Source organism: Rhopalosiphum padi, chromosome 3 (assembly GCF_020882245.1).
Source record: "Rhopalosiphum padi isolate XX-2018 chromosome 3, ASM2088224v1, whole genome shotgun sequence".
Classification (NCBI taxonomy): domain Eukaryota; kingdom Metazoa; phylum Arthropoda; class Insecta; order Hemiptera; family Aphididae; genus Rhopalosiphum; species Rhopalosiphum padi.
The window spans coordinates 34,658,228-34,676,603 of record NC_083599.1 but is presented as its reverse complement, the minus strand read 5'-3'; the positions used below and the strand labels follow the sequence as shown (position 1 = coordinate 34,676,603).

Genomic DNA, 18,376 nt, shown 5'->3' with positions numbered 1-18,376 from the left:
TTAAGTAGAAGCATTATACAACAATACAATTTTAGACAGTTTAAGTTGCTTCAATACTGATCAAGTTAATTTAAATAAATGGATCCATGTAAATATAATTACAATTAACTAAAATTATTACTTTTATATACAAATAAAACAATTAGCTAAAATTATTACTTTTATATACAAATAAAACAATTCTAATAAATATTATTATTTATTGAAATATTGAAAAACAATAAATAAATATTTAAAAATAAAATGTATTAATTAATCCCTAAAATTATAATATAAATATCATCAACATAAGATAAATTGTTGAATATTATACTCAAGAAATGAAGTACAAATTAATGAAATTAAATAATTACAAGAAGACACAAATGTGTAAAGAATTTTTACAAATAATACTGACAACAAAATAATTATTAAAAGTCTAGCTGTATTGCATAGCTAAACAAAATTATTTTTGAAAATTGATATGTTAATTTTATTTGTTAATTTAAATAAATTATAATTAAATGACATTATTAATAACAGATAGATGAAAAAAAATAATAATATAATAAAAGGTAGTAAATAAAATATAAATAAATTAAAAACATAGTAATATAGAATATGATAACTGTAATTTTTGTTTCATAAAATTTCTACTGAAAAATGTTATAAATGGAAATGAATCAAAGAGAAATACATTTATACACATAACACATTTAATTTAAATAATACAAGATAATAACTTCAGATAATCATTAAATATTTATTTTTATTTTGTAATAATTATTTTGATTCATATAAAATAAAATAATTTTTCATAGCTTTAGATTGATTAATAAATTATATTGTGTCCATTTTACAAATTTCTATGACTAATTAAATAAATAATATGTAGTATAATTTATAATAAGTATTACACAAGTAATACAAACGTAAACTAAAAATTGCATTAGGATTAATTATTATTCGATCAAAACTTAAAATATTTACAAATATAGAAATATATTTTTCATATTTACAATGCAATATAGTACTGTAATTTTAAAAACAATGCATACAGTTCTAATACAAGCAATGTTTCAAGTCTAATTATTTTTCTGATTTTACTAACGTAGTATTGGAAAACATTGTAATATGTTTAGTTGTTGATATATTTGGTGTAATATTGCTCAATTATTAATTTTGATCCCAAGTGTAAACAAGTATAAATCAATGAATTATTATTGTAGATCTATTGATATCATGATGAAGACACACGTAATCACCAAAACCATACATATATATCATCTTATAGTTATATAATTATATATTATAATGAAATGAAAATATATTAATGAATTCAAACTTTTTTAACATAATAAAATATAGGTTCATAATACTATCTAAACATTTCAAGAAATTCTACTGTGTTCATTAGCTATAAATTATAATACTTATAAATTAATTTAAGTAAAGAATAAAATAGTGGCAATTGATTTATTGAAGCTGCAAGCAAACATTAGATTTTACACAACTGGTTTAACATGTAAAATCAACCATGGGTTTTGATCTTAAAGTACTTTATGGATTTGCTATTGGATCTGCAAAAGTGCAAACAATATATTAAAAATAATACTTAAGTACCATTTTTTTTATATACATTTATTCTTTATTTGTGGTTGTAAATTTTAATATTGCGTTAAAAGCAATAGAAATTTACCTATTACTAGAACAGTAGTACATATGAACTGTTAATATATTGACGGCTATTTGTTTAATATTAAATACTGTATGTACAATTTTATGAACTATGAGTAGATCTGAACAATAGTTATCACATAAAATTATTAAATACAATTTAGTTTACAAAAAAGCATCTGCACTTATATTTATATAATTACAAAGAAAAATGTTTAGATGTATGTTTACCCGTTAAATAGTCCAATAAATACTGTATACTAACATTACTAACTATACTATTTAATTTTATTTGTATAACCCTTTAAGAGGACGCCATACCCGCATGTGTTGTCTCTGTCTTACTAACGTACATCATAACAAATTTCCGTTCAGAAGAATACATTTTGTGACGTTAATTTTAATATTAGAGTAAATTTACCTATTATCAAATTTAAAGGCAAGAATATTATCTAGACAATGACATGATTTAATTGATATTATCATTTTAAAGTGAGTTATGAACATTTTAAAGTTGTTATATTTTATACATAAAGCATATGTCATTGTCTAGATAATATTCTTAACTTTAAATTTGATATTAGGTAAATTTACTTTAATATTAAAGTTAACGTCACAAAATGTATTCTGCTGAATGAACATTTGTTATGATATATGTTAATAAGACAGAGACAACACATGCGGGTATGGTGTCCTCTTAATTTAACTTTATTTCCAATTTTCCCAATTTTTTCATTTTAATTGGTTATAATATGTGTAGAGTTACAGTCGTTATAAAGTTTATAACCATAACAAATTGACTATACAGTTTAACTTTCATCTGGAAAATGAAAAATAAATAAAATACAAAATATTGAAAACTAGATTTTAAAATATAAGATTATTAAAAATAAATTATTTAAAAAAAAATTATGTATTTTCAATTATTATACATTTTAAATGGTCTTCAATTAAACTTAAAAATAATATATACACATATTATATATACATATATTAATTCATGTACCTAGAATAATCTCAAAAATTTAAATATTTATGTAATATGATAAAAAAAATAAATTAATACAGTATACTTTAATGATTATTTAATTGATATTTATACATACTTTATATCTATAAGAATTACAATTTTTTAAATTCTCCTGCAATACAAACAAAGGTTAAAAATGTCATTGGATAACAAGCTTTATGTTAACTAAAAATAATAGTTTTATATGTTATACACCAGTGCTTCTCAACGGGGGCGATATCGCCCTCCGGTGGGCGGTGAAGGAGTACTGATGGGTGGTGAGTTCGTTTTGGGCGGTGAGCTCGTTTTGGGTGATAGGGGGGCGGTGAAATTTTTTTCTATTCAAAGCAACGCACCAAGATTTATCTTGGTAAATTTTTTCGTTTTTATCGATTACTAAAATAAACTTGTGATTATGAAATATAACGTTTGCTTATCTGTAATCGTTTTCGAACGAATCATTATCTTTATTACTCTTTACCTGCATTAGTGCGGTAACGAATCTAATAATTAAAAAGAGAAATCGACTCGACATCGTAAAAAGAGGAGACTTACGCCTTCATCTCACAAACTTTGAACCAAACGTAAAAAAATTGGCTTTGGATCACCAAGCACAACCATCTCACTGATCAATACATTTAAAAACATTTTATTTTCATTATATTCACATTTGTAAACATATATATATATTATATTTATTAATTATTCAATATTAAACTTTCATGTATATTATTTTTATTTTTATTTTAATGAAGTGAGGGGGGGCGTTAAAAAATATTTTGCTTCTTAGGGGGGTGGTCGTTATAAACAGGTTGAGAAGCACTGTTATACACAATTAAATTAAGATAACATACACAATTTAATTTTGAAACCTAATCAGTAGGTGTGCACATTTCCAAAAAATATGCGTGACATGAATCAATAAATCAATAACTTATTCACTTAGATGTAAGAATAAAAAAAAAGTATAATGTTCTGAATTCTAAAACATCTAAAACCAAGCAGCACACATTTTTATGCTATACATTAATACTGCCAATACTGGATATACTAAATCACTAAATATAAAAAAAACTAATTTGATACAAATATTTTAACAGTTATTCTTATTTGTTTAATATTAATTACATTATAGAAAACACAAATTATGTATCAATGGCCCTGGAAGTTGATGTTTCATCCTTCAAATAAATACACTTTTAAAAAAGTATTAATATCTATTATTATAATAATAAAAATGAATTACGTAGTCTCTATGTCTATACAATTATTAAGAATTTAATGTTTTTAACTAATTTAAAGTATACATACAATATACATGTACTTATATATTATATTTTGAGAAATTATTTAAAATTTTGTTGAAAATAAATACATACATATACTTAAGCACTGGCCCTATATTTTACAAAATGCATTCATTTTTTTTTAAACTGTGTTACTCATTAAACTTTTTCATCAGATATAGTTTTATTTTTATTTTATTCTTCCTTTTAGCAACTTTTATTCATAACGACTATAGAAGAATATAAGACCACTCATTTAATTTCAATTAAACTTGTCATATTTTAGTGTTATATCTTTATTTACGCTCTTATGGAACAAAATATCATAATATTTTTTATTAAAATAAATAAAATTATAAAACTACTATACCTAACAATATAGTTAACTAGAGAAAATTAAAATAATTAAATGATCAAAATTAAAAAATATACAATGAAGAGAATTTATTAGTGATAAACTGATAACTGATAACAATTATCTAGACGAAATGTCATAAACATGGTCATTGGTCTCATAACTTTATAAATTTATAAAACCACCTAACCACCGGTGAATTTGATCACTGATAATATTATTACGATAAAATGATAACGAATCTTAAATCGATGTATTACATAGACTTTATCCTAAGTATACCTATTACCTAGTATAAGTAGCTATACTATTACTATAATAAAGGCAGGGGTGACCAACTTTAATAGACTTGCGATCGACCTCCGAGATTTTCTAGGTTGTCGTGATCGACCAAAAAAAAAAAAAGGTTGTCAATGTGTGTTACAGTTCTTTTATTCGATATCTGTGTATAATCTCGTTTTTCATAGTTATTTATTGCTTTTTTCTAAATATAATTTTTGTATTCCTGGGATATACAAAAATATACAAATTTACAAAAAAAAAATAAAAAAATATTTTAATTGTTTTCTGAAAAAAATTCAAAATTTTATGAAAATGGGAAAAGGTGTCGCAATCGACTCAAATTCATCTCGCGATCGACTGGTTGGCCACCCCTGGTATAAGGTAATAAGGTCGATGGACTATGATGTATTATTATATTTAAATTCCTATTCCCTATTAAAGTATCAAATATTTGGCTGTTAGCTGGGAGTTGGAATATTAAATCGATAGCTAATGCCTAATAGGTACTTCTTATAGATTAATTATTGGACACCATTATAGTATTATACTCATTAATCATTATTCATTATAAATTATAATAGGTATTAATGTATTATACTATTATACAATATACCAATGTATTTCCTTATTAATATTTTAAATTTGTATTTAGTTTCTTAGTATTTAAGTATTAATTAATATTACCAATTCAAAATTACCATTAACAAAAAAGAAAAATAATAATTTATTTGAAAAAATGGTGTTTTTTTATCGTAAATCATACAATAATTAGAGTATTATACTTATATGCATATATTTATAAAGTTATATACTTACATATTTATTTTACAATTAAACACTTAATTATTGAAATAACATGTTTATTTATAAGTTAAGAAAAAAAGTAGGTACTTAGGTAGTTAGGTAATAAGTGGGTATACCTATGTATCAAGAATATCACTATTATAGGTGTGTTAAATTTGAATTCAATGATTTTTATCATTGTATACGAAAAACGATTCTGAGCGGAAACAATCTGTAAAAATTTTAAGTTCTCACGAAAAGTATGTTTTTAAATTACACCAAAATTATTAACATTGATATTTATTGTTTAAATATAAGTAATTTCGTACAAATTTGAAAATAAAATGTCTATAAAAAATACATGTTACCTATTATATATTTTTTATGGTTCCAGTATGATTTATAAAGAATCTTGTATTTAATTTTCAAACATTTAAATATTATGATGAGTACATAGGAAAAAAATTAAAATTTGTCAAGCCTATAAATAGCTCAAAAGTGTCAAATTATTTAAAAATTTTATCGTATATGAAAATAATAATTTAAACATATTTCGATGAACATTTTAATAATCTGTTATTTTTTTTTTTTTTAAAATACAACAAAATATCAAAAATTGTTTGAGGATAAATAATTATTTTATGGGTATTCACTATTCAATCCATGCAATGTCGATAAAATTTGAACTTCAAATGCTCATAAAAAATTAATTTGGTCTCCCAATCATATTTATGTTTTTAAATAGATCGAAAAACTTAAAAAGAACCTCGACAATCTTATATTAAATTTTCAAATCTTAGGTATAACGACTATAATGTATAAAAATTAAAAACAAAACTTTTTATGAATTTCTAACTATACCTACAAAATAATTTTTACATTTTTGAGATTTTAACGAAAATTCTAACTTTAAGCTCATAATATAAAAAAAACATTGTATAAAAAGTCGTGTTAGCCAAAAAAAAAACTGATTTTGTTGAAAATTGGATTTGCATAAAAATTTCAATTTTTCCTTAATTTTTGTTTTACTTGGCTTATATAGAAAAATTTACTGGAAATTTTTACTTGATGCCAGGGAAAAAAAACCACATCATTATCATTGTAAAATCAATACTTTCATCGGTCTTTCCAGAATCTAAAATAATACCTAGAAATAAATAAACTATATAATATATATTTTATTAATTAGGTAATTATTTTATATTTTTTTACATTAATATAATTCATTAAATTAGACTATTAGAGACTAAAGTGTTCAATCAATATTGTACAAATTGATAAATATCACTAGTATAAAAAGAATAGAAGTAACAATTTAATTAAAAATTAAAATACATATTATGTATAAAACTCAAATAGATAATTTTATTTATTTCAAGACATATAATAATGTTATATTAATTTATAGTAGTATTGATAAAAATGTGTATAATGTATTAATGTAATAAAATTGATAGTAGTAAAAATAAAATATGTATATACCTACCTACTAATTAATGTAAGTCGATATTAAATATATTACTGTGATGAAATGTAGAAGATGCAATATAAAGTGACTGGGATAAAACAAACAACAAATTACATGCATTATGCCGCCCCCCACTTCTTAAAGGACTTGATATTTACTAATTATAATTAGTACGTAATTAATATGAATTTGTATGATCATTTACGGAATTTGTACGCTACTCGTTCAACGAGAAAAATCTATTTTTGTGTGTGTATGTAGGGGGGAGGATAGCGTAATGCACGTCAACTAATGTGAAGGATTAATTACATTAATTACATTGAACAATGTATTTGCTCATTTACTTTTTGCTCAACATACTTCAATCTATTAATTTATAAATAGTTTGAGTCGTTTGAGACGTCAATTAAACCTAACTGAAATTAAAATAAGCCAAAGTATAGATTATAGAAATACGCCGAGAAATAAAAAGAACAAAAGACTCACTACTCAGTAAGACTGAACTCTGAAAAAGTAAAAAAAAAAGTAGTTGGAGATTATCCAAATCGAGAGTTCGAAGATTATCTTCAAAGTTTTGCATTTAATGTATACCTATGTATACATTAATTAGTATACCTACATATTTTATTTTTACTACTTATTACATCAATTGTATTATATTATACATATTTTTATCATTTTTATCAATACTATGTATTAATATTTAATAATTTAATATAGCATATATACTTCGAAATAAATAAATAATATTTTTAATAAGTTTTCCACTGTAGGTTATTGAATAATTTTTTGTGATTATCGGACTATATTAAACATTAAAGTCGCTCTAAAAATCTGCAAATAGAATTTTATCTGAAATCTATTTAGCAGAAAATATTCTACATTGCTATATTATACACTAGCTGTTACCTATAAGCTATAATTATACCGCGTGTGTAGGTACTGCCAAAGAGAGATTATTATATGAGGGTGCATGGTGATATGTTATATAGTGTATATATCTGCACGAATGCACTTAATATATACTACACAAATAAATAAAACCATATACGAATACGTATTTACATATTTTAAAATAATAGTTTTCAATTTTTTAAGGATATATACATAATATAAATATGTCACGATCCAAATCTATTATGGAAAACGCCTAACAATATTTTTTTTTTATAATTTATAGCATATTTCAACAAACTACACAAATAATTAATTTACATATTATTTACTTTATATATACTATTATATGTGTTACGATAAATGACGAAAAATAATAATTTACGTAATTTACCGGTAAATATCGTTAATATCCATTTTTAATTTATATGAGTAGATTTTTATGTCAATTACCGGGAATTTACGATAAAAAATTATACAAATAGTTATTGTTGTATTTATATCATATTATATTATTAATTATTTATTTTCACATATTAATGATCCATGACATTTTGAATTACAAAGTTTACCTGAAGAACGACAAGCACATTTATTATTTTTACATTTAGTTTTGCAGTGACATCGTTGGTACCCTTGAGTGCCTGAAATACTGCTCAAACCAGCTGCCTCTCGAAGAGTTAGCTGTTTTTCTTTGATAGATTTGCGCAAAAACATATATTTTATAGATAGTAGATACTAGAAATCTACCTAATGTAAAACCGTGCAGCAGAAAAACATAAAAGTTGTGTTATAGTCAAATTTTAGTATTATATACAACATTTACCAATTTGTTTGGTGAATATCGCAATTAACCGGTAAATATCTAAAATCTCCATTTTGTATATATGTTTACGATAATTCCCGGTTAATTACGTAATTTTCATGTGTTACATCATTTACCGTAACATATATATATATATACAGAAATATTGAAAAAAGTTGGAAAATATTGTAAAAGGATTGGTTTAATGATTTGTATAGGTAGGTATGTTATGATAATTCAAAATCTTAATTTATAAAAAAAAACTATATTTGAGTTTTTTACGACGTTTTTTTGTACTCTATTTCTAGGAAACCAAAAATATATTTCCTTTAAGTACTGATTTGGAGGTAATTTTTATAATTGAAAAATATTTATACCACAGATTCATTATTACAAACTCAGATTATGAGATAACAAACAAAAACCCACTGGAAAAGTTTTATATATTTGAAAAAATTATACTTTTTATTATTTTGGATTTGAATCTATTTTTTTTTATGAAGTTATCAAAAATGATATTTTATAGTATAGCAACCATAATTTATTGGTGTATAAAACTTCAAATAATCAAAAAACATTTCTCTAAAATGTACTCAAATAATAATTTATTAAAATACATTATTTATTACCTTAATAAAATTGTATTCGAATAAATGATCTAATCTACCTATGTATTTACTTTATTGGTAAATAAATATTATAATATTATTTGTTTATGCAAATTGTACAAAATATAAAATGAATAAATAGTTTATGCTTTTCTAGTTTTCTCTGTAAAATGTTCTGATCGTGCAGCATTTTGTACGTATTTTACATTCACTTGTCGCGAGATGGCGTTATATAATTATATAGGTAGATATTTTAGTATTTTATAAAAGTAAAATCAATGATATTTTATAAATGATAAATCATAATATTATAAAAGTCATTCTTTGCTACAAAACTAATAAACATTTTAATTTTTATGTTTTTTGAAAAAAATAACTAAGTAGCCAATATGTGATGCTATTTTAAATACTTTATACCTAGCCATTATTGATATAAACAAAATATTTATCTATAAATTATAATTTATAATTGAGTAGGTATCTAATGAAAATAATTATAGTAATAACACTAAATACTTAATAGTATGTAGGTTACAATTTCTTATTATCTATTGTATAGACCAGGGGTCCCCAATTAATATTTTTGAAGGGCCACATTAGTGATCTGAAAATTTTTCATGGGCCATCAAAATTCTAAGTACATATTTACATTATTTAAAAACCAATAATATTTATCAAAAATAATAATTTACAATAATAACACATATAATGTTGTCGTGATATGACTGATATGTGTTATTTATGATTTGTCTGCGGGCCGGATAAAACGTGTTCGCGGGCCGTATGCGGCCTGCAGGCCGCCCATCTGGTGACCCATGGTATAGACGATATACCTAACATAATTAGAATATGATTTTATATTAGGTATAGATAATGCTCAAAATAAAAGTTACAAATACTGTTTAGAATTTAAAATAAATACCTCTATTAATATTATTAAAACTAATTATTTTTGGCTTAGATTTTCTAAATATTTTTGTTTTATAAATTCTACTTTATGAAAAAAGAAATACAGTAAATTATAAGTAATAACAGATTCACCTACATATTTGCTCCCAAATATTAGGCACATTTTACTTACCTATCTACTATATCAGTACCGGGTTAAAGCAAGGTTAAAAGAGACAGCTGCAACGGGCGTTAATTTTTTAGGAATGGCGAACTTTTTTGATGTCAAAAACAAAAGTTTTGAGGTTTTTTAATGTATCATAATTTTTGAGAAGAATTATTAACTATTGGCAAATGTACAAACCTAATAATAATAATTTAGAAATATATTATATTATAATTATACCGTCTACCGCAGAGTTATTATGTCAGTGAGTGTCAGCGTATTATTGCCTATTGGAAAGACCATATTATTATTATAGCTTATAGCATTCGGAGTTCGGACCGACACACTTCTATATTCGAGTATAAATTGTATATAATACGTCAATACGTATGTCAATATGTTTACACTATTGTATACACACTGGCATATAATTGTGTTAGTTGTATTCCCTGGATGGCTGTATTATAATCATCGGATTATAAATTGTATGTTAATATAGTTTCAAATGTTTTATTTGTACATTGTACACTAACAAGTACCAAGCAATCGTTTTTATTACACTATCATCTGATATTTATTATTTTTACTCTCGTCAAATCCGATTGACTAAAAATTAAAAGGGTTTAATATTTACTTATAGCGTTTCTTTTTCAATCTATGTGAGTGGAAAGCATACAGTTAAGTGTTGCTGAGTTTCGTAAAAGAGACGAGGAAAAAAAATTAATTATTTCTAAGACATCTAAAATTCAAAGTTTCTACAAAAAAGTAAAAACTAACGTAAAATAATAATACAATTATAATTAAAACAAAATAATAACATTACAGTTGAGTCTATCGCGATAACTCGAAAAACTTGACAATTTGAATTTTTTTTTATTCCTTAGAAATTCTATTAACACTCAATGTATTATAAGTTTTGTTTACTCGAGTATAAAATTGTGATAAATAGCTTAGCCGAAGTATATTATGTTATATTATCTTTTATATCCGGATATTTTTGTAAACGTATTGTTTTATTTACTCGACTGTATAATAAAGATAAATACACATAAACGAGTAGATAGAAACTGATTATTAGCACATATATTATATGCACAGTATTATAGTAACTTAAGTATGTAAATTGTATACCTATACCTAGTTATTGGTTATATAGTGTGTGATTACCTATTATAGGCTCTACTGGTTATTGTATAATATGTCTATCGTGCGTATTTTTGTATGTTCTTACTTCTTAAATATGTCTCAAAAACGATAATTAAATCATTTAATTATAGCTAACAAAGTTCATATTGTGATACAATTGGCAGAGAAAGGTACCTAACAGGAAAAAATAAGACATCGCGAATGAATTTAATTTTCAAGCAAATACAAACTGTTGAGCAATTTGTTGAATCCTTCGAAAGCGTGGATACTTTTATATTTTAAATCATAGTCAAATTAGAAGTTTGTGTTAATAAACGGCCGAAAACCCAAAATTAATATTATTTTTCTACTGTAGGTAAATAGAAAATAATACATATACATAATTTTTATATACTTAACATAATACCATTGTATTTTTGTATTTAATTTAATTTTTTTATAATATTTATGAACATATATATTTATCATAACATTTTATCGTAAAATTCTAAAATTATATTTCATTACATAACTTGATGTTTTGACTTAATTTTGATAAATTTGAGTTAAGTAACTCGAATAATACATATCTCGAACCAAATTCATTTCCCTCTTCAACTTCAAGTTATCGCAAGTCGACTGTATATAAATTGGTAATAGTGAATGATTAAAAATAATTAAATCCATTGTATTATTTAAAAAATAATGAAAAATACAAAGTCGCGATACATACATAATATTTTATACTAAGCTTTTAAAATTAGTTTAAAAACCTAATTTATAATCGTAACTACGATTTCAAACATTTTTCCTTTATTGTTTATTTCATAAAAAGTTTGTATCAACATTTTTTAACATACTATGCAATAACTTTTATTCTATCCAATGTCTTTCATTTTTTTCTATCTAACATCATAATAATTTTAACGGTGTTATTTTTTATTTGATTAATTTTTAATGATGGGTACAAGGATTATATAAAGGGCAGAATTTTAAAATCTGCCTTCAAACGGTTTATTTTTAACCCAGAACTGTATGCAGTATATACTATATGTAATAATATTGAATACCCAACGGTCAACCCATCTTTTCGATTTTAATTGATTTTATCAAAATTACCTATATTAAATTACTGTTATGAGATAATGATTTTTATTAATTCTACGAATCTTCAACACTTTCAATCATTTATAACTTTTTTAAACAATAATACTTGTAACAATACTTTTAATTATTATCCTAATTATATTGGTTCTATATAAAAAAATATATATATATAATTCATTTTTAAGTCTGATTGCAGTCTGCAGCTATATTCGTATAAATACTAATAAATACATAATATTATTATTTATTATGTATTATATAATTAGTAATAACAATAATAAGTATGATAATTAATATGTATAATATGTATCATATGGTTTTATTGTTTTAATCAATTCAGCGTTTGCAAGGGTGGGTGGTCAGCGGCCCACATATTTGTATCTATTAATATTTTATGCAAATATTGTTGTATAATTGGAACTTATATTGACGTGATTATATAGAATTGTAGTTTTTGATTATCACAAGAGTACAAGACACATTATGATACGACATTACAGATTTCTGTTGATATATTATGTACATTATTAATATACACGAGAATTTTTTATAAAATTAATTATATTTTTAGATTCTAAGGAAAACCACGATGTATTTTTATTTTATTCTGTTTTTTATAATTTTTACCATTTTTTTTTTACTAATTACAAATAACCATTATTCAAAGTTGAAAATCATTACATTTTTAGTAAGTGTTGTGGTAGAATTTTAGAGAATTTTTTACTTGTTGGCTACCTGTGTTATTCTATTAAATAAATGTTAATACAATTTACAAATTGTATAAAAATATAACTTTGATACTTTGAATATATCATCAATTTTATTTAAAATTTTAATATAAGATTAAATGTAAATATGTATTTACAGTATAAGCTATATATTTTACTTTATTCAGTATATTTTAAATGTATTCAATAATTTATTATTTTTATTACTAAATCTAAGAAATACTAAAATCTCATTCGGTATAGCTTTTTCAAATGTAATTATTTCATTAATGTTAATAAAAATAAAAAACGAGTAGATCATTATATTATTCACTGTGGTAAGCGAAGCGAGACGAGATCATAATAACACCCGGTCTCGTATGTCATATGTCTGGCTTTTTTTGTAGTTTTAATTTATACAACTTATTATATTATATATATAATACACACTATACCTACCTACCAACCTTTTTTTATTTTAATTTGTATACATTTATTGTATTGAGGTTAAAGATATACACATATCTTAGGTAACACAAGTAGAATAAAAGCTTTTTTTTTAAATGTATTATTTGAATTCAATTATAGATTCAGATTTCAGAAACACGTTTATAGTAGTGTCCACTGTTGTGAATGATAAGGATCTTCATCTTCTTTGTTTTCACCCTTCGCTTACAACAGGATCCACCACCCCTTTTATATACCTCCTAGGACTCTTTTCCTTATTTCGCCTTGACTTAAATCAATTATTTTTATATCATTCTCTTTTCTGTCTATCTATATCTACTTCGGTATTCCCTCCCCCTCTCTTCTCTTCTATCTACTTTTATTTCCATAGCTACTTTCACAAAATCAAAATCACCTCAGACAGTCAGACGAGACGCCAAAAAAATCTCGAACTCTTCTCCCTATTCTTCTTTTGTTAAAAATAAACATATCAATAATATCATACATCATACCTATAATATATTATCATTTTAAAGCCGGTATTGTTGATAATATCAAATACTGTTTAATACTGTTATCTACGAGTATATATCTATATATAAACGAACAGTCATTTACTCACTGACTAAACGCGAAATCTCGAAAATTATTTGACCAATGTAACTGAAATTTGGTAGGTAGGTAATTTATAGCTAGGGACGTCAACTAAGAAAGGATTTTGCAAGATCTGCATTTTAAAGACGGGCTTACAAGGATTTATTGACTCATGAAAAACGATTATTATTTGATTTTTAAGGGTAACCATTGGTTACCAAAAATAAAATATTTTTTATAATTGGATCCATGATTTATATTTGGTCAAAGTCTGCACCCATTTAACGTCGCGTTTGACACATGGCTTGAAGTTTCTCTCGATATTTAAGTTAAAAACTATTTTGCTTTCATTTTGTTATACTGAGTTACATCCAAAAGAAGTCGCATTCATGATTTTTTCACAGGAAATCTCTGGTAATTGAGTTTATGAAAAATATAATTTTTTTTGTTGACTTTATGTTACCTTGGTAACACAGATGTAAAAAAACAGTTATAAATTATTATTAAAATTAGAATTTAAGTGAGATTATATATTAACTAAAGTTGATATGTAGGAAATATCATATATACACAAGTCAACATTATTGTTTATCCACATGCGTTATTAAAAATTTTAACATTAGGAAACCAAATTTAACACGATTGAATTTTGTGGTAACGAGGTGCGTAGGGACCGGGGACAGCTAGTACTTCTATATTAGTAAACAATATACACAATATATTTTATATTTTAAATTATTGATAATAATTAATTACAGTATATCCAACTTGTTATTTACATTTTCTTGTTTTTAATGCTTATTTAATTATTACAGTGATGAATAGTATCATTTACTTATTATAAATACTAAATTTGCTTTTAATATGACACTAATTGTTATTATTTTTATGTTAGGTACATACTATGTACTTCATATTGGAAACTTAAAAATCTATAGCAGAAAAAAATTACCTATTTTAATATTTATTAAAGTGTTAATTCTCAAGACTTATGAGAGTCATTAATATGGCTTTTTTCCGCTAGGAAAAATGTTAGTATAAAATCTTAAATAATGATTCAAGATAAATAATTGCAAGTAATAAAAAAAAAAATGTATAGGTGAAGTATTGAATTTATTAATGATTTTAATAGTATTTACTAGTAATTTTATATTAATTTTATATAAAATCATAACTTATGATAAATAGTTTTTATACTTATTATTTTTCATTTTTTTAGTTTAACTAGAGTTAATTAATCAAATTCAATACTTCGCCTAAAATTTTCTTTTTCTTTTTGATTACTTTTACTTATTTATCTTGAAATATTGTTTAAGATTTTATACCAACATTTATACCATATTATGTCACATAGGTATACCTACGCGTATGCCAAGACAAACAATATATAATTATAGGTTCTCATACATTTTAGAAATAGGTACCTATTTAAATAATAGAATGTTAAAATAGTTAAGTGACTTATCCTGTCTACTGGCCAATGTGTGAATGTTGAAATACTATTTTTTGTTTAAACTTGCAGCCACTATACCTTTACAACATCGATTTTAGTACACCCTATATGGAAATGAATAATAACATATTGATATCAGACATATACTTACGTGACTACGTGTCTACGTTTTAATTAACGGGTTAATTAGAAGCTTTTGCACTTTGTTAACACCCCAATTCGTCCAATTGTGTAATTAAAAATTTTAAAAGTTTTACCAGAAACATTTAGCATAAACTAAACTCTTTGGAACAGTTCAAAATACATTTTGATTTAGTTTTAACTAATAGAATAAACACTCAAAACGATAGACAAACCTGCCAACTTTATTAATAACATGATAAGAATTAAGATTACTTTTTTAACAATTTTGCCTCATAATTTATTGTAAAATGTACAATGTAAACGATACAAATCATAAGACAATCAAATAAAGACCGGATTTTTGTGCAAGTGCAATTGCATCTTATGGCGTGTTTTAAACACTATATAAAAACAAGCTACAGATCCACATCAAGAAATGTATAGATTAATATTTAAAGAAAGTTTTATATTACCATTGATTATAAAATATAGTATTTACAATTAATGATATTATCAAGTTTTAGAGTTTAAACTTAAGAAAATTGAGAACGAAAAGGGACAAATATTCTAAGAAAAATTAAAATCGACATTTGATAAAGACCCCGAATACAATATTTTAAAACTATACAACAATGTAATAAATGGAAATAACGTAGATTAAAATGAATAAATCCAGCTATTATAAGCTGCTATGAACAATGCCTAATAACAAGTGTCATGTTAGAACTACGTATGTCTTCACAATTTAAACACATATTAAGTAACAGAAGAGAAGACATCATTTTACAGAAAAAACTTAGATATGTACATGATAATACATTTTAATCAAATACTGTGAATCAGTTAAACATTTTTGTATTTTTATAAAACCCTTAATATTTAATCCCAGCTAATAAATAATAATATTATTTAAAATAAATAAAAATAAAAATAAATGTACTAATAATGAAAAATGTGTTATATAATTCCTAACAAAAATTTGTTTTGCATAATTTTGCATGAATTTTTATTGTACATTTAAGCATTTTTATTGCACGTTTTTCAGGTGTTAGCTGCACAAAAATCTGGTCTTTACTTATAAACTTATCTGAAATACCTTTGTAGGCAAAATCAAAGAAGTAACGTAAATATTGGTATAGTGTAAACGGAAAGCAGTATCAACAAGGAAATGCAACAGTTATAATGTCTTACAAATCAATAATGTATTATATACTTAAACCATTTTTTTTTTAATAATCCTCTATTAATATATTCAAGGGTACTTACCTAGGTGGCTAGGAGTGGTTTTACACCATGTTTACTCAGCTGACTGAAAAATGAAAAGATGATAAATTATAAAATACTATATTAATTTAATTTCCATATCTACTGCATATATTAACCATTAGGTTATTATTTAATACATCGATGAATTCACCTGCTTTATATTACACTATATACACAATAATATAAATGAATAATATTATGTTTTTGTATACATTTTACCTATATAATTCAAAGTATAGGAACGTAAGAGGAAAGTAAATATTCCTATACTAAGATTTTTCAATTATTACATGTGTTTGTCAGTAAAAGATATTAATGTGTGTAAGCGTTTTGCTTCTGCAATACATCGCGTTTTACACATAATTAATTTTAAACTCGATGTTAACATGCGACTTGCGCGTGTTAACGTATCACACTTTCATCTATGCATCTTCTTAATTACAGTCAATTGCAGAATGCAGGTCGTTATTTATTAAATAACATGCCACTCAAACATAATATAATCACACCCAATAAATTTCTTTATGATGTGTGAATAAATGGCCAGTATACCCATTTCAGGAAAAGTATGCATCAATGTTTTTACACAGATATACCTACACACAGTATAATACGGCCGGTGTTCGTCATACATATTCGGAAGCAGTATTTATACTATATTGTTAACACGATCATCATTATTGTTGTAATACACTACCTATATTATTATATTATTTTATTAGATGAGCATAATAGGAATAACGGATATTATATCTTTTATTATGTTATAGGTACCTATTATAAAAGCTATACGACGAAACAACTCTACGGCGGCGGGTATAGCATAATATCAGGGTGGTATAGAGGTGCTTGTACATAATACATATTTCTACGAAATTCAAAGCGATTCGGGAAGCATATTTGCATTGTGCCACTCATTCGCGTTAGAACAGCACAGCCCCGTTTGAGATGGCACTGAATTGATTACTGTATTCGTACGCCGCGGCATTTCGCGGGACCGCGGTCGTCCGCCTTTGAAAACGCCGTCCGATCACTTTCCTGTGGACTTATAGCGGACATGAATAACGAGGACAATATCATACACACTACGACGTGACAGGTATGATCGAATAATCGGACGTATCCATTAAAAGCTGAAAACTTTCATTCAATCCGCATATAATCGTATATAGGTATACAGCATTTGAGCGAGTACCGGCGGCACCCTCTGCCGATCGTCCGAAGAGGAGCAGCACCGTGTGCTTTCGGGGGTGGCGGTGGCGGTGATTTGGGTGGGGGTGTTCGTTTCGATGGCGTGGTTGGCGGAGGGGGTGGTGGTGGTGGTGGTGGTGGCGTATGTGTAGGCGGTAGCGGT

General features: G+C 24.7%; 1 long non-coding RNA gene across 1 annotated transcript; it reads left to right on the top strand.

Moving 5' to 3' along the window:
• Nucleotides 1-4,740: 4,740 nt before the first annotated feature.
• On the top strand, nucleotides 4,741-18,293 carry LOC132924440 (uncharacterized). Its single transcript, XR_009661328.1, has 3 exons — nucleotides 4,741-4,969; nucleotides 17,793-18,121; nucleotides 18,195-18,293. It is a non-coding gene; the product is annotated as an uncharacterized LOC132924440 (long non-coding RNA).
• The last annotated feature ends 83 nt before the right edge of the window (nucleotides 18,294-18,376 follow it).